The following is a 24,497-nucleotide window of genomic DNA, read 5'->3' as shown; positions in this document are numbered from 1 at the left end:
TTTAATCAAAGAACCCAAGGTAAGACTATGATCTCTATATCTTTCTAGTATCTGTCTCTACAAGATCTTTCCAACAAAGGGATTTGATTAATTATGTTTTGTGTTAGACCTCAAAGTTCCAGACACACATATTATTCACCATCTACAATTCATGTGGCATCAATTATCTTCATTGCTTCATGTTGACTTTCTTTTTCTTCATTCATTTCTACATTTGTATAAAATCAATCATTAATTCATTAGTAATAATAAAATGAAAAAAAAGTCACACCATCCAAGAATAAGATCCTTGAATATCTCCAATATCTATCTATAGAAATATTTCACACATGAACTGATGCTCTTTCATTAACCAATGTCAATGGGGCACAATACTAATTTAAAAATATGTTTCACAGCATATTTATCATTGGCCATAACTTCTTTATTTAATACTTCAAATAATTCAAGGAATACATTTAAACACGTGACCCAATCTAAGGTGACAAACTTGACCATCATTCAACTTTTTCTCTTTCTAATCCAGAGGCAATAGCTGAAATCCTGATCACAGCAAAAGCTGAAATCAGCTGGAGCATCATTTCCGCATAGTACCAAGCAGACTCTGGTGATATAAATTTGAGATATTCTATCCATTGAGCCCTACTTTCCACAATTCATACATAGTCACTTAGGTATTTATTAATTTATAAAAAAATGCATAATATACTTGATTCATCATTCATTTTAATTCATGTTGATTCCATTTCTCTTTACTACACATTTAAGTAGAGAACAATACTTAACCCATTTGTAGTCATTCATTCATTTTTCTTCATTTATGTACTTTTTGATTCTATCAGTAATATTGTTATAATAATTTAAAAAATTTAATTTAAAAAATTAAAATTAATTAAAAATTAAAAATTTAAATTAAAAAAATTTAATTATAACAATATTACTGACAGAATCAAAAAGTATACAAATAAATAAAAATGAATGTTTGGTTAAGGGAAACACAATTAAATATATATTAATTTATAGTAATATTTAATTGTGTTTCCCTTAACAAAACAAACATCCAACTTGCAACAGACTCGGATCAATAATGGGCTACTACTTATCAATGTCTATATCATCTTTACTCAAAAACGCATAATATACTTGATTCATCAGTTATTCATTTTAATTCATATTAATGTCATTTCTCTTTACTACACACTTAAGTAGAGAACAATACTTAACCCATTTTTAGTCATTCATTCATTTTTATTCATTTATATACTTTCTGATTCGGTCAGTAATATTGTTATAATAATTTTTTTAAAAACTTCATGACCCACGAAGAATAAAACAAGGTTCCTACATATTCCTGACATCTGCCTATAGGGATACTCCCAACTAAGGAAATGAACTAGATTTCTTTCGCTGGACCTCAGAGTTTCAGACACACAGTATTCACTGTATACAACTCATATGCCATCAGTCATCATCACTGGTCCAACCTTCAGACCCTTTTTCTCCATTCTGATCTACCCTTGTTTCCTGATCACTTTACTAATTCATTACTAGTAATAACATAAGTATCTATGAATCAAAAAGCTGAAGGGCAACTCCTTCAATATGACTAACTTGTGCCTGAAGAATATTTTGGCTCATGGAATATATTCCTAATCAACTTTATTCTCATCTGTATAAGTTCATTAGTTACCTCATTATTACTAATGCTAATTATATTTCAAACTTTTCATAATACAGTGAATACAGAGAGAGAAAAATGCTTTCAAAGACACAAATTTGCTTACTGCATTACTCACCTTGGTCTACAGAGCGTATGACCGTGGGAGATGCCGAAATCTGCTAATAGGCATCCATTCTGAGGAGTAAAAAGCAGAGGAGGTGATAGAAGAAAACTGAGACTATCTGTATATTGGTTCTTATTTTCTTCATTTCATTTACTCAGTCACAAAGGTATTTACATTTTCCATGGTTTACATATTTGTGAACATAAATAGAAATATAATGATACGATCCTTAGACAAAGAGCTAATTCCTTTGGTCCATATATTTCTTTATGTGCATCAGTTTCTCTAATTTAGATTAATATTATTTCTGGCCCCATGAAATACACTATGGTCGATAAGGCTTCATTCTTGTTTTTAGTTATATTTTGTTTACTGGTTCTATCATTGATCAATTTATATTAATAATATAGAAATTCATGAATCTAAAATTAGAATAATAATATTGTTGTTTACTCCTATCACTGATCCATAGAATAATTTGCAACAGAGGAGACATATTTTGTTTTGTGTTGAACACAAAGTATTTACCATGGTATTTACCATATATAATTCACACGCCATCAGACATCATCATTGATCCAGGTTTGGACCTCTTTTTCTTCCTCCCATCTACTTCTGTTTAGTGATTAGTTCATTAATTTACTAATCATAATTAAATAAATATCTGAGTCACAAAAGCTCAGGGATAAGAGCCTTCAGTAGCTTCCTCATTTTTCTTTACAATCACTGCTTAATTGAGTATACTTCTTTCATTAATCACCCTCATTATTCTAAAGATAGATTAATCAACCCAGTGTTTCATACATTTCCAATTTAATCACTGGACCATGGTGAGTATTTTTTTATCCTGAATATATTTTTCAATATTTCAAAGAATAAACTAAACAAACGACCCAAAGTAAAATCTGAACACTCTTATATTGGTTTCCAAGTACAGGCAAATTTAGAGACTGCTGACCAAGGCGTATGCTTAAATCAGTCGGAATGTGTCCATTCCAAAACATGATTGAGATGCTTTCTCTATTAATCTTTGGATCTACATTTCATTATTCAGTGATTATGCTATATATTACCAGGGTTAATATATAACTCTTTGCTAAGAAAATAAACCACACTGAACATTCTACTAATGCAGAATAAATACTGGCCATTATTTATATTATCTATAACATCTAGCTGGAGGAAACGTGCTTGAAGCATTTATTTTTTAACTAACTTACTGTTTATTTATTAATATTATCTCTAGCCTTACACGCTCAGTCGCTCAGTTGTGTCCGATTCTTTGCAACCCCATGAACTTTAGCCCACCAGGCTTCTCTGTCCATGGAATTTTCCAGGCAAGAATACTGGAGCGGGTTGCCATTTCCTGAGTGGGTTGCCATTCGCTACTGCAGGGGATCTTCCTGAACCAGGGATCAAACTCACATCTCTTGTGTCTCCTGCACTGGTAGGCAGATTCTGTTTGACTACACCACCCAGGCAGGCCTTCTAGCCTTACATTTATAATAAAGCAGTTGTTATAAAATACATATCTATGAAGGAAAACAAAACCTTCAAGTATCTCCAACATCTTTCCATAGACTCATTTGTTTTTTTTCTGAATTTACATTTTGCTGATTATGTATACGGTTGCAAATATTGATAAATCAATATAATGGTTCATGTCGATTCCAAATATATTAGGGGGCCATGGTTGGCCTTTTAAAATTATATTGTTATTTTTTAATATTATAGTTAACATCCTAAACAAATCACCACAAGAAATAAGACTATAACTTTGACTCTTACCTAGAGCTCCTGACCTGGAAAGATCTTTAAATTAGCTTGGCACACCCACCCTGAGTACAAAGCAGACAAAATGAAAAGAACTAAGATATCATGTTCATTAATCCATGCATTTCATCTTTCATTACACCAGTAGTTTAGGTATTTATTTATTAGGGTTAATATTTACTGACGTTTCCCTGAAGAAAGTGAACATCAAGCTTAACACTGAGCCAGAAAAGGAAGAGTAATTATTACGTGTACTTTCTATAGCATCATTAGCCAAAGACATGACTTTCTGAACTGAACCAGTCTTTTTAACATTTATTTACAGATTCTCTTACTTCCTGGGACATTACTAGAGTTGGACAATGCTTCAAACTCTTTATTTATTTGTATACAGTTGACCCTTGAACAACACAAGTTTAAATTCTCTGGGTCCATTTATACACAAATTTTTTTCAATAAATACAGTACTTATGTTTTTCTTTTAGGGATCTTGAAATTGACTAAGTGTGGGGAAACTTTGTGTTTGATTAGAGATCACAATATGTGCTATGAAAAGAATCAGGGTTTGATTTTATCTAAACTATTTCAGACCCCTGTCCTTGAGTGAGTCATTTAACAGTTCCTTTGATTTTCAAGCACAGATAGCCTTATGTGACAAAACTATGTCTTTATAGAGGGAGGCTTAAATCAACTGTGATTCAAATTAAAATTGATAATACATTGTACATTAATTAATTGAGTAATTAACTGTGAAAATAAATAAAATGGTCTTCCTTTTTTCTTCTTAATTGACCACAGATGTACTGAATTGGCCTACATAAGACCTCCATTCATTTAATTTGTACTTGTAGCCATTTATCCCTTCCAATAATAGAGTTAACACCCATGACAAACCACCAAACCAGAAGCAATTACTTTGACTGTTACTTACATAAGTTTCTACAGTCCTTAATTGAATCATTGAGCATCCATTCTGTAGAGTACAAAGCAAATATTAAAATAGACAGATAAGACAGGCAGGTAGAAAAATAAGGAAACCTAGATTCAGGTTTTTTTAGTTAAATTCAAGTCAACTAAACAAGTGATGAGGAATAAACGCTAGTACTTATTGTTTATTAAAACTCTGAATGACATAATGATTGATTGAACCAAGTATTAAATTTAATGAATATAATGAGCACCTCTGAAACTAACATCAGACAGAAGAATAAGCACTGTGACTATTACGTGGCTGTGTGCATGCCCTCTATCCGGTCAGGTGAGAGCTATAGCTGTTCAGTTGCTAAGTCGTGTCACAGCCCCATGGACTGTAGCCCACCAGGCTCCTCTGTCCATGGAATTCTCCAGACAAGAATACTGGAGTGGGTTGCCATTTCCTTTTCCAGGTGATCTTCCCAATGCAGGGATTGAACCCAGGTCTCCTGCATTGCAGGCAGATTCTTTACAGTCTAACCAACGGGGGAAGCCCATGAGCTATAACACCTTTCCAAATGAAACTTGTGTGGAAAGAATTCAGGTAATCTCAGTCTTAGATTCAAGCACATTCTCAGAGATTGTCCATGCCTCTTTCACCTTCATAAATGTATGTATGTATATAACTACACATCGAGCCATTTTATCTTACATTTCTTAAAGAAACTACACCAACAACAAGGAAGAGAAATACTCTCTAAATATAATGACCATTCCAAAACTTAAGAGCCTAGCTCCAGTTCCTTTATCTAGATAGCAATTGTTAGAAGTGGATTAATCACTCTCCTTGTTTCATAACAAATGGTTCAAGTAACTGATTAAAATATTAACTTATTACTTGATACATTTATAATAGTAACATTAATATTTGTGACACAAAAGAATCAGGACAGTATTAATGCCTGTACATATGCTCATCAGGCACAGGAAAAAGATTAGATTTTTTTTTAATTAAAAAGTAGCAAAGATCATTCGATTAATCATAACTGGTCATGTGACATATTCTTAACATAGATCCCTGTATAAAGCCTTCTCTCTATTAGGTAGGTAGTTAATCAATAATTAAGTAAAAGCTTTGCCCTTCTCTTAATAAAAAAAAAACCAACAAACCAGCCCAGAAATATAGCATGAGCTCTTACATCCACTTATGGAAATGTTCTTTACCCAAAGTGGTAAGCTTTAGTCAATTTATTTTACTGGAACCCAGTGCTTAAGAAATGTATTAATAATGATTTTTATATTACATATATTATTCTCTGTCATATTTGAACCAGGAATAAACCATTTTGTCCTTATTCATTTATACTTTCTTGATTTATTCATGCATTGATTTACTGAAAATACAATACTAAGAAGCCCAAACACAAGAACAAACTCTTGAATATTTTTAAATCCTTGAGCAAGCTCATTTCAAGAGAAATGAATCTTTTTACAATGGACCTCAGAGTTACAGGGTTTAATCAAAGTCCTTGACTTCAGACACCCCAGGGTACTCATCATTGATCCAGGCTAAATCATCTTTTACTTCATTTATACCTTTATTCATTGATCCATTCACTGATCCACCAACAGAAATAACATCAATGTCCGTGAATAGAAAAAAATGCCAAGAACAAGATCCTTAGAAATGACCGAGATCTGTATGCAACCTCTTTTCTAGTGGCTCTCATTGAGGAATGTATGGGTCAGTGAACACCCCTGCGTCATATGCACCTTACTCCAGCTCTCGTGCACTTTCCTAATCTAAATAATTCTATTAAGTCTAATGAAAAACTCACTCCAAAATCTTATGACAAGATCTTTTGACTATTACTATTATATTTGAGTCATTAGGATCCTTACCCACAAAGGAACTGCCAAGATCTTCCTCAGAGAAGACTGATTGAAGCAGCCAGTCTTCATTCTGTGGGGTCAAATGCCAATGTTCAAAAGACGGAACAGTCCAGATGTAGACAGACTGAAAGGATATTAGCTGTGTGACACTAGGTTAATCATGAAGTCGACTCAAGTCTCATTTTCATCTTTGACCCATGAGGAGCACTCATTCTTACTACTTGGTTTAACGAATACTTTCAGATACTCCAATGAGCACAGTCGAGTTCATCGCTCGAAAAGAAAAATTGCTACTACTGCTCATACCTGTCTATAGACCCCTACCCACACAAGTAAAAGCCTAGATAATCCTTTTAATGGACTCAATTTGCAGAGAAATGGGTGAATTTAGAATTTATCATTCATGGCATATTCTCACCAAAGTCTATGCTTGACCTTACTCACACATTAATTCAACTGTTCACTGTTGTATTTATTCAGGCATGGAATTATTCGTGGAATATGTGATCATATGTTCAAATATGCAAACACACAAAGAAAATGACAGAAATCCAGAATGGAAACAACTCAAAATAGAACTGATTTTCATGTGCCCGTCTACATGTTCATACTAAACTAGGAAGAGAGAATTAGTGGTTTACATAAAGATGAGTTGGTATTCTTCTTTCTTACTGAGCCATGTTTGCCTCCTTTTAAACTATTGCCTGTGATTAGAACTTCATCTATTTATATGTAAGAACACATCAATATCTAGGAACTAACATTAGGTAAGAAACTTGAATAATATTTATTATCTCCATATGTCTATTTCAATACCCATAGAGATTTAAAAACTACGTAGTTTTGTTGTTTTTAATGAATGAATGAATGATGTCGCTCAGTCGTGTCCGACTCTTTGTGACCCCATAGACTGTAGCCTACCAGGCTCCTCTGTCCATGGGATTTTCCAGGCAATAGTGCTGGAGTGGATTGCCATTTCCTTCTCCAGGGGATCTTCCCAACCCAGGGCTTGAAGCCCGGTCTCCCGCATTGTAGACAGAAGCTTTACCGTCTGAGACACCAGGGAAGTCCTATAAAACTCAGTGAAGACTTGGATTAACAATAACCATTTTCATAAGGCACATTCTGAAGATGAGCTATGTTCATCCTTTTCTCAATTAGATAATTACTCAATCAGCATTTATTTATGTAATTTTCCCTTCTCTAAATAAAGCAACCAACTAGCACCCCACCCACATCAAGCAATGCTACTGAATCTGATGCACGTCTGCCTACATACTCCTTTGGGAAAAAGACTCATATTTCATGAATATATTTCACTAAAATTCAGGGCTGTGTGCTGTGCTGTGCTCAGTCACTCAGTCGTGTCTGACTCTGTGTGACCCATGGACGGCAGCCCACCAGGCTCCTCTGTCCCTGGGATTCTCCAGGCAAGAATACTGGAATGGGTTGCCATGCCCTTCTCCGTTCAGTGCTATAGTAATGTATAATAGTAACGTGTAATAGTAATCCATGTTTGTTACATACTCACATGACTGGTCCATGCTCAGCTTTCTTTATATTTACCCATCTTTATATTTCTTCATTTACTCATATATTCATTTACTTGTAAAAACCAATCTATCTCCAGAAGATGTCTGTGATCCAGATATCTGAATATTCTGAACTTCTGCTGTATACTTATTTCCATAAAGGAAAAAAAAAAAAAGAAGGCCACTTGTAAATGATGGACCTCAGAGTTAGATATCACTTTAATCAAAATGTTTGATTCAGACACCCTCCAATCTCATCACTGGTCCAGGCTTAGCACTCTCTTTTTCTTTGTTAATTTAGACTTCCATTATCCCATGAGTCACAAACTCCCAGAACGGGATCCTTGATGTAACTCTGATCATTGCCTCTAGGCTGATTTCTGACAGAGTTTGCAGACTAGATATAAGTGTAACCTTGCATCATACCAGGACCATCACAAAAAATGGGCCATAACTGGGCCATACACATTTAATTCAATCGATTTTAAACATGATGTAATGACCATCTGAAAACCACACACAATCTGGAACACACACAATAAGTTGCCCCTTCTAGGAGTTTCCTCTAAACAATTAATAGGCTGGGTCTCTAACAATATTGAAATATTAAACCAACTGTGGTGCTGAAATAGTATGGAATAGATAACAGCTTTGAAAATGTTAATTGAATGCATTCCATCTCTTTTTAAGATGAATCTCAGAGGTACTGAAACGTGTTAATTCTGCTCCTTGGCCCATAACACCTTCTCCCTACTGGTCATACTTGGTGTTCTTAGATTTGGTTTCATGCATACAGCCTTTTATTCTATTGAACTACTTCAGTGACCACACATGAATAAACCATACAAACCAAGAAAAGAAACTTTTGTTACTTACATTGCTCCTTACCCACAGAAGTAATAGCCAACATCCTCATCATTGGACAATAACTCAATTCAATGTGGAGTGTTCAATCAGACAGAAAAAAACAGACTTTTTTAAAGAACAAAAAGTGTAAACTTGGATTTTTAAAACAGGAGTTAGTTCTACATTACTAGATTAATCAGAAATCTTGGTTTCTGCCACATTTTCCTCAGTCAATCCAACAGAGGAATCCTTTGCATCTACTGACTTACTTTTTAGTGTGACATAAACTGGTGAAGACTTTCAAAATGTTTTTATGAAGACCTTTTAATCTATCACCCAACATATGACTTATATTATTAAAATTTGTCTATATATCCCTACAAAAACAGAAAGGCCAGATAACTTTTTAATGGGGAAGATTTTGATGAATTTAAATTCTTCTAAAAAACAATTTGACTATATCATACACTTTAACTCATTAATTATTAATTAATTAATTAATTATTAAATAGCTCTAATAAATGGATGGAAAATCCCATGGACAGAGGAGCCTAGTGGGCTATAGATCACAGAGTCACAAAGAGTTGGACACAACTCAGCAACTGAACAACACCAAATAGCTCTAAAGACAAATTAACTTCCCAGACCTTTTTTAAACAGTAAAATGCGTACAGATAGTCATCTGCTACTCAACACTAAATGTTACTACATTCAAGTTTCCTCACTGATGACATTTTCTCCAACAATGGAAATATTCTCTATTAGCACTGCCCATTATGCATTCTACAATATATTAAAGAGATAACTGACAAACACATACTATATAGCATAGGGAATTCTACTCAGTGTTTCTTAATAACCTGTATAGGCAAAGAATCTTAAAAACTGAAATATATACACACAAAATTAATTTACTTTGCTATACACTTGAAACTAACACAGCATTGTAAACCAACTGAAAGTTTTAATGAAAGTCGCTCAGTCGTGTCTGAGTCTTTGAGACCCCAAGGACTATACAGTCCATGAAATTCTCCAGGCCAGAATACTGGCAGGGGTAGCCTTTCCCTCTCCAGGGGATCTTCCCAACCTAGGGATCAAACCCAGGTTTCCTGCATTGCAGGCGGATTCTTTACCAGCTGAACTAGAAGGGAGGCCCGAGAATACTCGAGTGGGTAGCCTATCCCTTTTCCACTGGATCTTCCCAACCCAGGAGTCAAACCGGGGTCTCCTGCATTGCAGGCAGATTCTTTATCAATTGAGCTTTCAGGGAAGCCCTCATAAATGAACTATACTCCAGTTTTAAAAAATGGCAGGCACTGGCCACATAGTGTTACTAAGAAACTAAATTTTTATTTTTGACTATTTGAATTTACAAGTTAATAGCAAGATATGTTTAGAGAGTAGGGTGTATATTATCCTTCCCTGAAGAAGGAGGGGCTTGGATCTTTTTTTTTTAAGTGGGCTTCCAGGGAGTAAAACAAGATTAGCTGAGCTCCTTCACATATTACATGTGTTCCTCACTGGCCCTCAGTTTTTACTCTTTTAAATAATACAGATATGAAATTATGCTTTGACTCACTTGTAATAATGGCACCAATATTGGTGAAACCTAAAGACACTTAACAAACATACTGAGAGACACTAAATCTATCCATCTGCTTACCACAAAAATCTTCAACATGCATCTACTTGATTAAAAATAAATCAGTGAACACAAGAGGATTCACAACTCTCATGCTGAAACATTTTCCACGTTTCAATAACTATCTAATCACTTGTATCTTATTTTTCACTGTTGATTATATTAAACTCCTATTTATCAAAATATTTTACAGTTTATCATGATTTGTTATATTACTATTGATCATATCTATTATATTAATTATTATTATAATAAATTATATGAACATTTTAAAAATAAGACATATGGCCAGAAGCTCACCACCAAGAACACTGATATTCACATATGTCTATCTACACTTTCTCAAAGGAGGAGCACCCTTAGTCTAGCTTACTGAACTCCACTTTTCAGAAATGTATTAACAATAATTTTTGGTTCATAAGCTCCTTTCACAGCTGGATAAGGGGTAGCTCTCCTCTTTATTTCTATTTCATTTATTCATGCATCGATTTACTTATAATAATACCATCCATATTCATGAACAACAAAAGGTCAAGAACACCATCCTTGAATATTTCTGACTTCCTTTATAAGCACATTTCCCAAAGACACAATGGACCTCAGAGTTACAAACTGGGTTTAATCAAAATGGTATTCAGATGCCCCACGCATACTCATCATCGATCCCAACTTGGTATTCTGTGCCTTTGTTTGATATGTTGTTCTTGACATATTCATTGATTCACTGATAATAATAGAATGTTCATGAATTAGGAAAATAAAACCAAGACGCTTGAAGATATGAATATGTTTGTGAAAGTTCACTTCCCACAGAGCTAGAGAAATAGCTTTTTGTGCAATGCAGCCCAGCATTGAAAATATGAATTAATCCATTTCCTTGTATCGTATCAGTTCCATGTTAGCCATTGGTCCATGCTTAGACTTCTTGCATCCATATTTTAAAGATAGGACAATGAACTTTCATTTTCTACCATGATTAAGAAAAAGGCAAAATTTTTCATTTTCGTATATTCCCCTCCTTGATGGGTTCATAGTCTATAACAATATCAATAGCGTTTATATCCCTTGTCGTATGAAAATTAAAATTGAAAAAAAATTTAAATTTAAATTTGAGTTAGAGAGATTAAGTGGAACACTAAGACTCTTCAAAGTCCCTTGGACAGCAAGGAGATCAAACCAGTCAATTCTAAAGGAAATTAGTCCAGAATATTCATTGGAAGGACTGACGCTGAAGCTGAAACTCCAATACCTTGGCCGCCTGATGTGAAAAGCTGACTCATTGGAGAAGACCCTGATGCTGGGAAAGATTGAGGGCAGGAGAAAAAGGGGATAACAGAGGATGAGATGGTTGGATGGCATCACCGACTCAATGGACATGAGTTTGAGCAAGCTGGGGAGATGGTGATGGACAGGGAAACCCGGCCTTATGCAGTCCATGGGATCGCAAAGAGTCGAACACAACTGAAGGACTGAAGTGAACTGAAACTTTTCAGAAAATGAGTGAAATGTTTTTCATCCTTTTTTCCTAATAAATTCAGTCACGCTGAAATGGATTAATCGTAACTCAAATTCCTAACATATTTTAATCATTTACCAATGCATGTCCACGTTAGAATCATTGATGTATGTAGCCATTTATTCCTTAATATCTCAGTGGATACCCATGACCAAGCCCCCAACAGAACATGAATATTATTACTTATATTGATCTCTTCTCTCTTTATCTAAGAGGTAAAAGTCAAGATCTTCGCCATGAGTGAATAATCAAATCTGGCAAAATGCTTGCTCTGAGCAGTTAAAAGCAAATTTTAAAAAGAATCAATCTACAATTATCCACTTTAAATGATCACTAATTAGGTAACCATAATCCTGAACTTGCATCTTATTTTCAACATTTGGAAAGAGCTCTACTTTATATATATTACCTTGTGCAATCTTTTATTTTATAAAATATGATGGATACCACTGAATCTAGCAGTAAACACCAGAAAAATAACTTTAACTATTAAGAATATGTCTCTCTATATATTACCCATGATGGGCTGAGACCATCTTTTTCACTGAACTTTAATTGTGTGGAACTGGATCCATAGGAGAGGCAACTCATGGCACAATCTCACCAAGGGTCCAAACTTGACCTTACTTAATAAATTTATTAATTTGCTCACTAATTCCTTTATTTAATTACTCACGGAATAATAAGACCATTTCTTTATTTTTCTAAAAGAATTCCAAAAAGTTTAAATAACCATCAAAACAGAACTGAAACACTATTATTTATCAAAGTCTGTGTGTACCACTGGAAAAGCCTAGAGTGTTTTATCTTCCCATGGACAACAGCTGTGTAAAACATGATGAATTAGGATCTTTCCATCCAATTGCATGCCTTCCACTGATGTACTATTGGCTGACTTTTTGAAAAAGTGACTGAGATACAGATGTATACATTTGATCACTTATAATTATACTTCAATATCTGTGACCCACGCACATTGGATAAGGACCTTAGATAATATTTACATTTGTCCTCATGTCATCAGCCAAAGGAATAGCAAACTGGTTCTTTTAATGTTTGTTTGTATGCAACATAAAATTGCATAAAAAACTGAATTAAACACAAATGTGGTTGAATAAAACAGTCTCATCATTGTTCCATGCTCTCCCTCCCAATTACCCAGTTTATTCAATAAACTATTTATGTAAATGTATTTCTCTTTCCTTAGTAAAATGATTGACTGGCAACATGCCTCCACACAAAACAAAAACATTCAGTTTTGTGTGCAAATGACCATCTGCTCCTTACAAAAATGACAAGAGCCTTGACTATTAAGAATCTAAAAAACTGTTTTCAGAATTATCGGTTTCATTACATACCTTACAAAGTTGGACGCGTATATCTCTTATTCCTTGATCACTGCCATATTTTAATTCATAGGCTAAATTTATTTTAATAAAGCTATTCATACCCTAAACCAAAAAGCCTGAGAAGAAGGTGTGGTAGGTTCATTTCCCACAAAGAGAATAATGAGATGCCGCTCTGTTATGGACCTCAGAGTTGCAGATGGGCTTAATCACAGTTCTTGCTTGAGAAACCCCATGAGATTCATCACTGATCCCTGCTAGGAAATTTCTTTTCATGTATTGATTAATTTTCTGAGACACACACACACACGAAACACAATCACAAAATTCCAAAAATCAGATTCTTAAACTTTAGGCTCTCGCCCTGTAGAGCTAATAAAACAACATTTCTTCTGTAATGGAACTGAAAGCTACACATGTGGATGGTTCAAAAATCCCTGCTTTCTATCAAACCCACATTCAGTGTTCTTTCCTATGTGGCCCTCTCTGATTTAATTCATTCGTATGTCAAAGATGGTTCCATGAAAACATAATGAAACTACCATCAGCAATCATCTCTAGGCTGCTGGCAAAGTTATCAGCCCCTGTACCCACATGCAGATGGTGAAAGCAACCGTGGAGAAAAGAGAAGATAATACTAAATTAAATCACTACTATCTTCTTCTAAAGTGACCTCAGTTGTACTGATTTAGCTTAAACACAATTTGGGGTTCGTGACACATCCCTATCACTGGTCCATACTGGAAGTGTTTTATGTATTTCGTGTATGTAGTACATAATTCTTACTTTGGAATTCTTCAGCTGACCCTCATGAATAGACTATTCAAACAAAGAATGTGAACCAAGGGACTTACTTATATTAGGCTTTATGCTGCTTGCTCACGATAAAAATTCTTTATTAAGTGATTAAATCAGCTGTCCTATGTTCACTCTGGGGAGGAAAACAGCTGATTTAGAATAGATTTTGATTTTATTTTTTTAATGATTGTTAGTCAGGCAGAACTAGATAACAATAAACTTTGGCTCAAAATCAATTTTTTACTAATCCAGGATTGAATTTTTAGTTATGAATAATATAATAAACATTATTCAGTCCACCACCAAGCCCCAGATTGAGATCTGTAGGTGATGGACAGGGAAGCCTGGTGTGCTGCAGTCCATGGGGTCGCAAAGTGACAGACATGGCTGAGTGACTGAACTGAATGATTACAAATACCCATCTGTTAAGTACATGGTTAGTAAGGCCACTCGGTCTTGTCTGACTCTTTGCAATCTATCCACTGTAGCCCGCCAGGCTCCTCTGTCCGTGGGATTCTCCAGGCAAGAATACTGGAGTGGGTAGCCATGCCCTTCTCCAGGGGATCGTCCTGACCCAGGGACTGAACCTAGGTATTCTGCATTGCAGGTGGATTCTTTACCATCTGAGACACCAGGGAAGCCTCTAAGTTATGGTTACTTGAAAAATATGATGGATACCACTGAATCTAGCAGTAAACACCAGAAAAATAACTATAACTATTTTTATAGTTATAGGCAAACATCTTTTCCTTCCTTAAAGAAAAAAAAAACAACAGACAGCATTGTACCGAAACTCAAATCTTCTGACCACAGACACTAATACATTCCATGTGAAAGAGGATTACAAATTAAACCTGTCCATTTTACTTCAAGATTTTATTAGTATTAACACTTATTTTATTCCATTCTACTAACTGTTCCAGGAGCAGGTCTCTTCCTATTTCAGATGTACAATTCTTTCTTTATTCATCTGCTGATTCACTTTCAATAATATAATCCACATCCACGAACCACAAAAGCCCAAGAAAAACCACATTGTCTTTTCCCGTCTTCTCCTACTACTTAATTTCTACAAAGAATATTGACTGATTCTCTGTACAGAATGGACCTCGGAGTTACACAGAAGGCACACTCAATGCTATTAATTCATTCACTTCCACCAATAGCCATCACTGATCCAGGCATAACTTTCTATTTCTTAATCCACATATCCCTTCCTGAACTAATTCATTCGTTCACAGATTCACGAACAATAATTACACAATCAATAATCTGCAGTGACACAAAACTAAGAACAAAGGCTTGAACACAACCAAGGTCTGTTCGTGGCCCTGTTAATGTAGCATGAATAGACTCAATCACTTTTCACAATAAGGCTCCGTTTTTGCACATAGGGGTTAATCTGCACACTTCCTTCCTATCGGTCGCTTCCTTGAGATCAGTGCCCACCTGCTCCTTTTCCACTTGATTTGTCATGATATTAAAACTGGTGATCAATAGGAACAGCCCTATGATCTTAGCCCACAACCAACAAAAAAGACATCTGCCGTCCTCCAAAGTACTCCAGCCTCAAACAGTTAACAACTGAATCTTAATCAATTAAGAAATGGATTTAGCAAATGTGGCCAGAATATTAAGTAGGAAGTTAATATAATACTGCTCTGAAAATATGTGAAATTCCTTGCATCTCTTTAGTAATGAATGATCCCTAGTGGGGCTGAGTTGAATTAATCATAAATGTTAATTTATGACACATTCCAATCATGGGCTCATAATTGGCATTCCTTAATTTCATGTGCTATTTGACTATTTATTTTATTGAAATAATTCAGTGGGATCCCATTAATAATCCCCATCGGAGCTTAGAACACCAACACTGATATTTCCTTATTTCAGTCTTTAAGCTCCTTAGTCCCAGAAGTAATAGCCGGGGTCTTCACCATTAAAGCTGATTAAGTCAGCTGTGTGGTATTCATTTTATAAAGGGGGAAAAAAAAGTCTATTATTAACAACTCTAAAAATAGAGTTAGCTTTTTTAAAATTGATATTTGTAGGGAGGACTAGATTAATCATAAACTCACTTTATATCATATTCTCATCATTTTCCTAAGAAGGGTACTCTTTCATTTACGTAAGTTTGGCTATCAAATAATATGATAACCACTGAATTCACTGCTCAACAAACTACCATCAGAGACATCTTACTTTACCTGCTACTTACACGGGAAGAGCCCAGGATCACCTTATTGGACTTAACTTCTATGGAATTGGACGTATTTTGTTCATCAGACAATCTCACCTATTCACCACTATGTGGATTTAGGGATTCATTCACTTACTGATTTATTGTGTTATTCAGGGAATAATACTATCATACCTTTATTTTTCTAAACAGAGCTCAAAATGGTTAGACACCAACCCGGAATCAAGTCACTGGGCCACAGAAAGGCTCAAGCATGTCTTTCAAAAAGTAGACGAGCTTAGAATTTTCCCTAGAATATCTAACTCAGAAAACAAGACGGATCAGTATCCTGATACCAAAACATGGGTTCAGATTGGTATGTAGTTTGCTGACTTTTTAAAAGAAGATCAAGATATAAAATTATAACCTCTTCTTCTTATACAGATATATCAATATCTGTGATCTTATCCACTAGACAAGACCACTGAACAAAATTTTTGTCTATCTATATAGCCATTGCCATTGAGGAGAAAAGACTTGTTTCAGTTTTATTCTTTTAATAAAAATCAATGAAAAAACGGATTGGGTTAATTAGAAGTGTTGTCTTACAAAACATTCTCACCACCGGTCTCTGTCTCTTAATTAAATGTGGTTACTTGAACAAGAATTTATACAAGTTAATGCATTTTCATTTCCTTAATGCCACAACCACCCAGAAATGTAGCACCAACACGGAACAAAAACTGTTATATACAGATGACCATATATATATACACTTCTTTCCAGAACAGTAAGGTCTTTTACTGTTAATGTGCAGTAAACAGTCTCAGTTAGATTTTAATAATAATCCATGTTTTATTATATTCCTTAATAATAGGTACATGATATTTTTTTTTAATTTATTGACATATTTTTTAATCTATGGGTCAATATTATAATAAAAATACAATCCATCCCCAAGAACCACAAAAGTACAAACGCAAGGTACCAAGCACTCTTGTCCCACAGAGGGAATAATTTAGCCACGTGTCTTTATGATGGACCTCAGAATCACTTACGGGTTTAATCAAAACTCCTGTTTCAGATACCCCATGGAACTCATCATCGATCCAGACACGTTTTTCTTTCTGTATTTACTTCTTAATTGATCCATGAATAACAACACAATTATAAAAGTCCAGGAACAAAATCTCCTTTTATAATGGACCTTGGAGAACATGCGTGATCAGTGAACATAATTCATACAAAATTCATATTCAACATTGATCATTTTGGGTGCTTCTTCTATTTAATTGCCCATGTTCTAAAGAGGGTTCAGTGAAAGGGGTGGTGAAGTCAGCATCTTTAATCACTTCTCAAACACAGGGTCTTCCATGGGCTTGTGGAGGGCCACACGTTATTAGCCAGTGCTACCAGCGTGGTTTGTGCAGGAACATACAATGTACTGCTGCACGCCCGCATGCTCAGTCACTGAGCAGGCTGCCACTTCGTCCTCCAGGGGATATTCCAGACCCAGGGATCAACCCACCTCTCATGCAGCTCCTGAATTGGCAGGTGGACTCACCACTGAGCCACCTGGGAAGCCCCCAAATGTAATATAAAATAGTTCTTAAAATGAATGAAATGACTACTCTCTTTTTTCAATTGCCTCAGTTGTGCTGAATTAGACTAAACATAATTTTTGATTCATACCATATTCCCATCACTGGTCCATATTTGAGATTTCTATTTCCTGTATACACACGTTGATGCTTTTGAAATAACCACGAAATGTTTGTGAACAAATCATCCTATCCAAGGATAGGAAGTTCAAGTCTTCCTTCCTTATTTCTGTCTATGTTCTTAACCCACAAAGCTAACTGCCTAGATTTTGCTTCTTAGAAAATGAATGTGTGCTGTCCTATGTTCATTCTGCGGAGGAAATGGGAGAATTAAACTAGAATTTAAAAGTAATTTAGTTATGTGTAACTAGGTAGGTACAAACTTCAAGCCTTTCTAATTAATCCAATATTTGACTTTCAGATAATGTTATAACCACTGTTAAAACCACCACATAAGAATAAGAAAGACACTTATCAAAACTATCTTTATATTTTAACAGTTTAACAGAAAAAAGATAATTTTAATGGTGCTACTTTTGCAGAACTGGGTACATTTAAATCTTTATTTGGGTACATTTAAATACATCCAATAAGGGGTATATATCCAACACATACAAACAGCTCATATAGCTCAATATTTTAAAAAAATTGTAATGGGCAGAAAAACTTAAATTTTTTCCAAAGAGAAAAGTCAGGTACCCAACAGGCACAAGAAAAACTGCTCAGCCTCACAAATGCAAACCAAAACTACATGAGATATCACCTCACACTTGTCAGACGATCACTATCAAAAAGAACACAGATAACAAGTATCGTCAAGGATGTGGAGAAAAGGGAACCTTCATATACTATTGGCAGGAATGTAAAATGTGGAAAAGAGTGTGGAGGTTTCTCAAAAAAACAAAAATATAATGATCATATGATCCAACAATTCCACTCCTGGGTTTATATTAGAAGGAAAAAAAACACTAATTCAAGAAGATGCATGTACATCAATATTAACGGCAGTATCATTTACAATTGCCAAGATATGGAAGCAATATACAGCCCATTGGATTCTCCAGGTCAGAATACTGGAGTGAGTAGCCTTTCGCTTCTCCAGGGGATATTCCCAACCCAGGGATCAAACCCAGGTCTCCTGCATTGTGGGCAGATTCTTTACCAGCTGAGCCACCAGGGAAGCCCAAGAATATTGGAGTGGGTAGTCTATCCCATCTCCAGCGGAGCTTCCCAACCCAGGAACCGAAGCGGGGTCTCCTGCATTACATGTGGATTCTTTACCAGCTAAGCTACCAAGGAAGCCCATATATTAACTATATGTCAATTTAAATTAAAAAAAAAAGAAAAAGAAAATACCCACAATCTCATAAAATATTCTTATTTCACATTCTCAGTGGTGACTCTGCTTAATTCAATTTATATGTTCATTTATTTATTTATGTAACTACTCAAGGAATGATTAAACCATATGTCCATCATATGAAGAAAGTCAAAATGGCAAGCCAACTAGTACTCCAGAACAGAAATATTATTATATGCAATGTACTACATGTTGCTTATTAAACATGTAAGTAGGTTAGGAATTTTTTCTTTCTATAACATCAGTAGCAAAAGCTCAAACTAATAAGATAACGTTTTTTTATTCGTTCAATTATAACAATACATCAATATCTATGAAGAGAAAGAAAATAAATTCTGAATGACACAAACATCTGTCTATCCAGTTATTAGTCATAAACATAACTGACTAGATTATGTTTGAGTTAATAAAATTTAGAGAATACAATCTGGTCAATCCTAATGCTTCTAACATGATCTGTCCTCAAATGTGCCCACAGCTGTATATTGTCACCCTGTTTATTTAACTTATATACAGAGTATATCATGCAAAATGCTGGGCTGGATGAAGCAAAAGCTGGAATCAAGACTGCCAAAAAAAATGTCAATAACCTCAGATATGCAGATGACACCATCCTTATGGCAGAAAGTAAAGAGGAACTAAAGAGCCTCTTGATAAGGGTGAAAGAGGAGAGTGAGAAAGCTGGCTTGAAACTCAACATTCAAAAAAATAAAATCATGGCATCCGGTCCCACCACTTCATGGCAAACAGATGGGGAAATGATGAAAACAGTGACAGACTTTATTTTCTTGGGCTCCAAAATCACTGCGGACAGTGACTGCAGCCATGAAATTAAAAGACGCTTACTTCTTGAAAGAAAAGCTACAACAAACCCAAACAGCACATTAAAAACCAGAGACACAACTTTGCCAACAAAGGTCTGACTTGTCCAAGCTATGGTTTTTCCAGTGGTCTGTATGAGAGTTTGACTATAAGGAAGGTTGAACGCCAAAGAATTGATGCTTTAGAACTGTGGTGTTGAAGAAACCTTTTGAGAGTCCCTAGGACTGCAAGGAGATCAAATCAGCCAATCCTAAAGGAAATCAGTCCTGAATATTCATTGGAAGGACTGATGCTGAAGCTGAAGCTCCAATCCTTTGGCCACCTGATGTGAAGAACTGACTGATTGGAAAAGACCCTGATTCTGTGAAAGATTGAAGACAGGAGAAGAAGGGGACAACAGAGGATGAGATGGCTGGATGGCATCACCGACTTGATGGACATGAGTTTGAGCAAGCTCTGGAAGCTGGTGATGGACAGCGAGGCCTGGTGTGCTACAGTCCATGGGGTCGCAAAGAGTCGGATACGAGTGAGCGACCAAAAAACAATGACAATCTTCCAAATCAGAAAGCACCACCCCTAGGTGGGTTCTCTGGTGAATTCTATCAGAATATTTAAGGGAAAACAATTATACCAATTCTCTTAAAATCTCTTTTAGAAGATAAAAGTTGAGAAAAATTTCCTAACCCATTCTATGAAGCCAGCATTACTGCAATATTAATACAAAAAAAAATAACTATAGAACAATATCTCTAATGAACATAGGTGCAAAAATCCTCAACAAAATATGAGCAAATGAATCCAATAATGTATAAAAAGAAATACAGTACGATCCACTGGATATTATCCCATCATGCACACCACATCAAAAGGGTATGTGATCAAAAGGAGAATACCCACATGATTATATCAATAGAAGCAGAAAAAGCATCTGATAAAACATAATATTCATGAGAAAAAAAAACTCTCAGCAAACTAGAAATAGAAAGGAACTTCCTCAACTTGGCAATTAATATCTATTAAGAAAATACCTAAAGCTAGGCCTTACTCTCTGCAAGGGCCTACACTCTGTCTGTGGAGGGTGCTTCTCTCTGAATCAGAATAAATCCACTTTTTACCCATCAAAGAAAAAATACCTATAGCTAATATCATAACTAATGAGAAATTTGAAGCTGTCCCACTAATATCAGTATCAAAGCAAGGATGTTCTCTCTCAACACTTCTTTTCAATATTGTATAAGAAGTTATAGCAAACATAACAAGAGAAGAAGAAACAAGTATACTATTCGTGAAGGAAGAAATAAAACTGTCTTTGTTAACAGATGACATGGTCATCTATGCAGAAAATACAAAAGAACTAACAAGAACTCACAAGCAATTATAGCACGGCTGCAGGATACAAGGTAAATAAACGTCGATCACTTTCCTATATAATAGCCATGAACAAGTGGGATTCAAAATTTTGACAACCAAAAAATGAAATATGTATAAATCTAACAAAATATGTACAAAAACTATATGCACAAATCTACAAAACTCAGACGAAAATAATCAAAGAAGAACTAACTATGTGTAAAGGTATTCCATGCTCATGGATAGGCAGAGTTCATATTATCTAAATGCCGGCTCTTTCCTTGATCTGTAGATTCAAGGCAGTTCCAGTTAAAGTTCCAGCAGGTGTTTTGTGGTTGTAAACACCGTGATCCTCAAGTTTATATGCACAGGCCAGAAAAACCGGAATAGTGAACACGATATTGAAGAACGACGTTGGAGGACTTACATCACCTGACTTCAGGATTTACTATAAAGCTACAATAATCAAGACAGTGTGGTATTGGTCAAAGAACATATAAAGTGATCCATGGAACAGAAGAGAGCCCAGAAATAAGGCCCACAAAAATATGGACAACTGATCCTTGACAAAGGATCAAAGGAAATACAGTGGAACAAAGGTAACCTTTTCAATAAGTGGTGCTGGAACAACTGGATGTCCACATTTAAAAAAAAAAAAAGAAAGAAATACAGCCACAGATCTTACACCCTTCCTGAAAACTATCTTGAAATGGATTATAGACCTAAATGAAAAATAGAAAACAATAAAACCCCGAGAACAAAACATAAGAGAAAATCCAGCTGATCTTCCGTTTGACAATGACGTTTTTAAAATACAACACCAAAGACACACTATGTGAAATAACTGATAAGCTGCAATTCATTAAGTTTCTTTTCTGCAAAGAAACTTTCAAAGGAACAAAACACAAGCCATAGACTGGGGGAAAACAATTTGCAAAAGACATGTCTAATAAATGACTCTTTCCAAAACTTACAAAGAATCCTTAGAATCAACAGACAGAAAATAAACAACTTGATTAAAAAACGAATCAAAGATCTGAACAGACATCTCGCCAAAGATGATAAACAGATGAAAAATAAGCATATGAAAAGACACTCCACATTACCTGTCATGAGGGAAATGCAAATTAAAACGATGAAGTACCACTACACACCTATTAGAGCAGATATTTGGCAGTTTATTATGAAACTGAACATATTCTTACCATACTATCTAGAAATCACACTCCTTGGTATTTACCCCAAGGAGGCGAAATTTTATGTCCATACAGGAACTTCCACATGGATATTTATACCAGCTTTATTCGTCATTGGCAAAACTTGGAAGCAGCCAACACATCCGTCATTGGGTAAATGGATAAATAAACTGTTTTACATCAAAATAATGGAAGATTATTCAGCACTAAAAAGAAATGAGCTATCAAAGTCATAAAAAGGCCTGCTGCTGCTGCTAAGTCACTTCAGTCATGTCCGACTCTATGCGACCCCATAGACGGCAGCCCACCAGGCTCCCCCATCCCTGGGATTCTCCAGGCAAGAACACTGGAGTGGGTTGCCATTTCCTTCTCCAATGCATGAAACTGAAAAATGAAAGTGAAGTCGCTCAGTCATGTCCGACTCTTAGCGACCCCATGGACTGCAGCCTACCAGGCTCCTCCGCCCATGGGATTTTCCAGGCAAGAGTACTGGAGTGGGGTGCCATTGCCTTCTCCATAAAAAGGCATGAAAGAACCTCAAATTTAGTATGACTAAATTTAAAAAGACAATATGAAGTGGCTATGTACGGTATAATTCCAACACTACCAAATGCTGAAGTTGCCCGGGGTTAAAGGGAGAGAAAAATGAAGCGACACAGAGGATTTTTAGGGCAGCGAAATATTCTGAATGATACCACAATGGCAGATATATGTCATTATATTGGGTTGGCCAAAAAGTTCCTTTGGGTTTTTCCATAAAATGGTACAGAGAAACATAAACTTTTTCACGAACCCAATATATTTGTCCAAACCCACTGAATTTACAGCCAAGAGTGAACTCTAAAGTTGACTATGGACTTTGGGTGAAAGTGATGTGTCAGTGAAGGTCCATCAGTTGTAATGAATGTGCCTTCCGGTGTGGGATGTTGATAATAGGAGAGGTGATACACATGCAGAGAGCCAGGGCGCCGTGGGAAATCCCTGTACATTTTGCTTAATTATACCACGAACCTAAAACTGTTCTTAAAAAATCATGCCTTTCGGAAAAGGGAGCAACGTGTAAAAAATAACAGAAATGACAAAATCTGCTCTTCATCAAATGCAACATCGACTCTTACATGAAATTGTCTTTTCTGTTTCTTACTCAAAAGTACAAGAGCTTTGATCTATTTAATTTTATTGGAACTCAGCACTTCCAAATGGTATTAGTCTTGTTCCTTATTTAATTATATACTCTCATAATTGGTCCTTTCAGCGCCTTCCTTGTCTTCATACATTTACATATTTTATTCACACATTGATTTACTTAAAATATAATCTATAAGTGAGAACCTCAACGGACCGAGAATAAGAACTGCACTCCTTCACTTCTGCTACATGATCATGTCCCACAGAGTTAATGGGGTATTTTCTTTTTCTAATAGATCTTGGAGCTATAAAGCTTAGTAAAGTAAAATTCTGGATTCAGATACCCCAGGATACTCATCATTGGTCTAGGCTGAGCATTATACTCCTTCATTCATTTGCACCTTTATTGACTGAATCATTCATTGATTCAGTACCAAGAAAGTCAACACAGAAAAGTCAAGATAAGAAAGTCAACACAGAAAAATCTCAAAATAAAGATTTCTGAAACTTCTAAGATCAACTTACAAATCTCAGTGTCACATACAGATTTATTAGCATCCTCATTTCTTGGAAATTCTGTACTCATTGCTGATCCACGCTTACTCCCTTTCATTTAGTTTGTCCCACGATAAATACAGTAGACTGAACGACCCTGAAGTGAAGTGAAGTCGCTCAGTCGTGACCGACTCTTTGCGACCCCATGGGCTGTAGCCTACCAGGCTCCTCTGTCCATGGGATTCTCCAGGCAATAGTCCTGGAGTGAATTGCCATTTCCTTCTCCAGGGGATCTTCCCAACCCAGGGATCAAACCTGGGT

General features: G+C 35.5%; 1 long non-coding RNA gene and 9 other non-coding genes across 10 annotated transcripts; all 10 read right to left on the bottom strand.

Moving 5' to 3' along the window:
* Nucleotides 1–103: 103 nt before the first annotated feature.
* On the bottom strand, nucleotides 104–180 carry LOC138095605 (small nucleolar RNA SNORD113/SNORD114 family). Its single transcript, XR_011146358.1, has one exon. It is a non-coding gene; the product is annotated as a small nucleolar RNA SNORD113/SNORD114 family (small nucleolar RNA).
* Nucleotides 181–1,407: 1,227 nt separating this feature from the next.
* Nucleotides 1,408–1,482, bottom strand: LOC138095578 (small nucleolar RNA SNORD113/SNORD114 family). Its single transcript, XR_011146334.1, has one exon. It is a non-coding gene; the product is annotated as a small nucleolar RNA SNORD113/SNORD114 family (small nucleolar RNA).
* Nucleotides 1,483–1,726: 244 nt separating this feature from the next.
* Nucleotides 1,727–6,842, bottom strand: LOC138095057 (uncharacterized). Its single transcript, XR_011146297.1, has 4 exons — nucleotides 6,372–6,842; nucleotides 4,489–4,530; nucleotides 3,573–3,622; nucleotides 1,727–1,855 (listed from the first exon to the last, which is right to left on the bottom strand). It is a non-coding gene; the product is annotated as an uncharacterized lncRNA (long non-coding RNA).
* On the bottom strand, nucleotides 2,293–2,365 carry LOC138095611 (small nucleolar RNA SNORD113/SNORD114 family). Its single transcript, XR_011146363.1, has one exon. It is a non-coding gene; the product is annotated as a small nucleolar RNA SNORD113/SNORD114 family (small nucleolar RNA).
* LOC138095595 (small nucleolar RNA SNORD113/SNORD114 family) lies at nucleotides 5,964–6,036 on the bottom strand. The gene has a single exon (XR_011146349.1). It is a non-coding gene; the product is annotated as a small nucleolar RNA SNORD113/SNORD114 family (small nucleolar RNA).
* A 1,246-nt stretch (nucleotides 6,843–8,088) lies between the features above and the next one.
* LOC138095597 (small nucleolar RNA SNORD113/SNORD114 family) lies at nucleotides 8,089–8,162 on the bottom strand. The gene has a single exon (XR_011146351.1). It is a non-coding gene; the product is annotated as a small nucleolar RNA SNORD113/SNORD114 family (small nucleolar RNA).
* Nucleotides 8,163–10,974: 2,812 nt separating this feature from the next.
* LOC138095601 (small nucleolar RNA SNORD113/SNORD114 family) lies at nucleotides 10,975–11,049 on the bottom strand. The gene has a single exon (XR_011146355.1). It is a non-coding gene; the product is annotated as a small nucleolar RNA SNORD113/SNORD114 family (small nucleolar RNA).
* Nucleotides 11,050–13,424: 2,375 nt separating this feature from the next.
* Nucleotides 13,425–13,499, bottom strand: LOC138095610 (small nucleolar RNA SNORD113/SNORD114 family). Its single transcript, XR_011146362.1, has one exon. It is a non-coding gene; the product is annotated as a small nucleolar RNA SNORD113/SNORD114 family (small nucleolar RNA).
* Nucleotides 13,500–15,144: 1,645 nt separating this feature from the next.
* LOC138095607 (small nucleolar RNA SNORD113/SNORD114 family) lies at nucleotides 15,145–15,222 on the bottom strand. The gene has a single exon (XR_011146360.1). It is a non-coding gene; the product is annotated as a small nucleolar RNA SNORD113/SNORD114 family (small nucleolar RNA).
* Nucleotides 15,223–17,261: 2,039 nt separating this feature from the next.
* LOC138095606 (small nucleolar RNA SNORD113/SNORD114 family) lies at nucleotides 17,262–17,336 on the bottom strand. Its single transcript, XR_011146359.1, has one exon. It is a non-coding gene; the product is annotated as a small nucleolar RNA SNORD113/SNORD114 family (small nucleolar RNA).
* Between the last annotated feature and the right edge of the window lie 7,161 nt (nucleotides 17,337–24,497).

Source organism: Capricornis sumatraensis, chromosome 19 (genome assembly GCF_032405125.1).
Source record: "Capricornis sumatraensis isolate serow.1 chromosome 19, serow.2, whole genome shotgun sequence".
Classification (NCBI taxonomy): domain Eukaryota; kingdom Metazoa; phylum Chordata; class Mammalia; order Artiodactyla; family Bovidae; genus Capricornis; species Capricornis sumatraensis.
The sequence above is the reverse complement of the archived record's forward strand: the minus strand, read 5'-3'. Positions and strand labels throughout refer to the sequence as shown.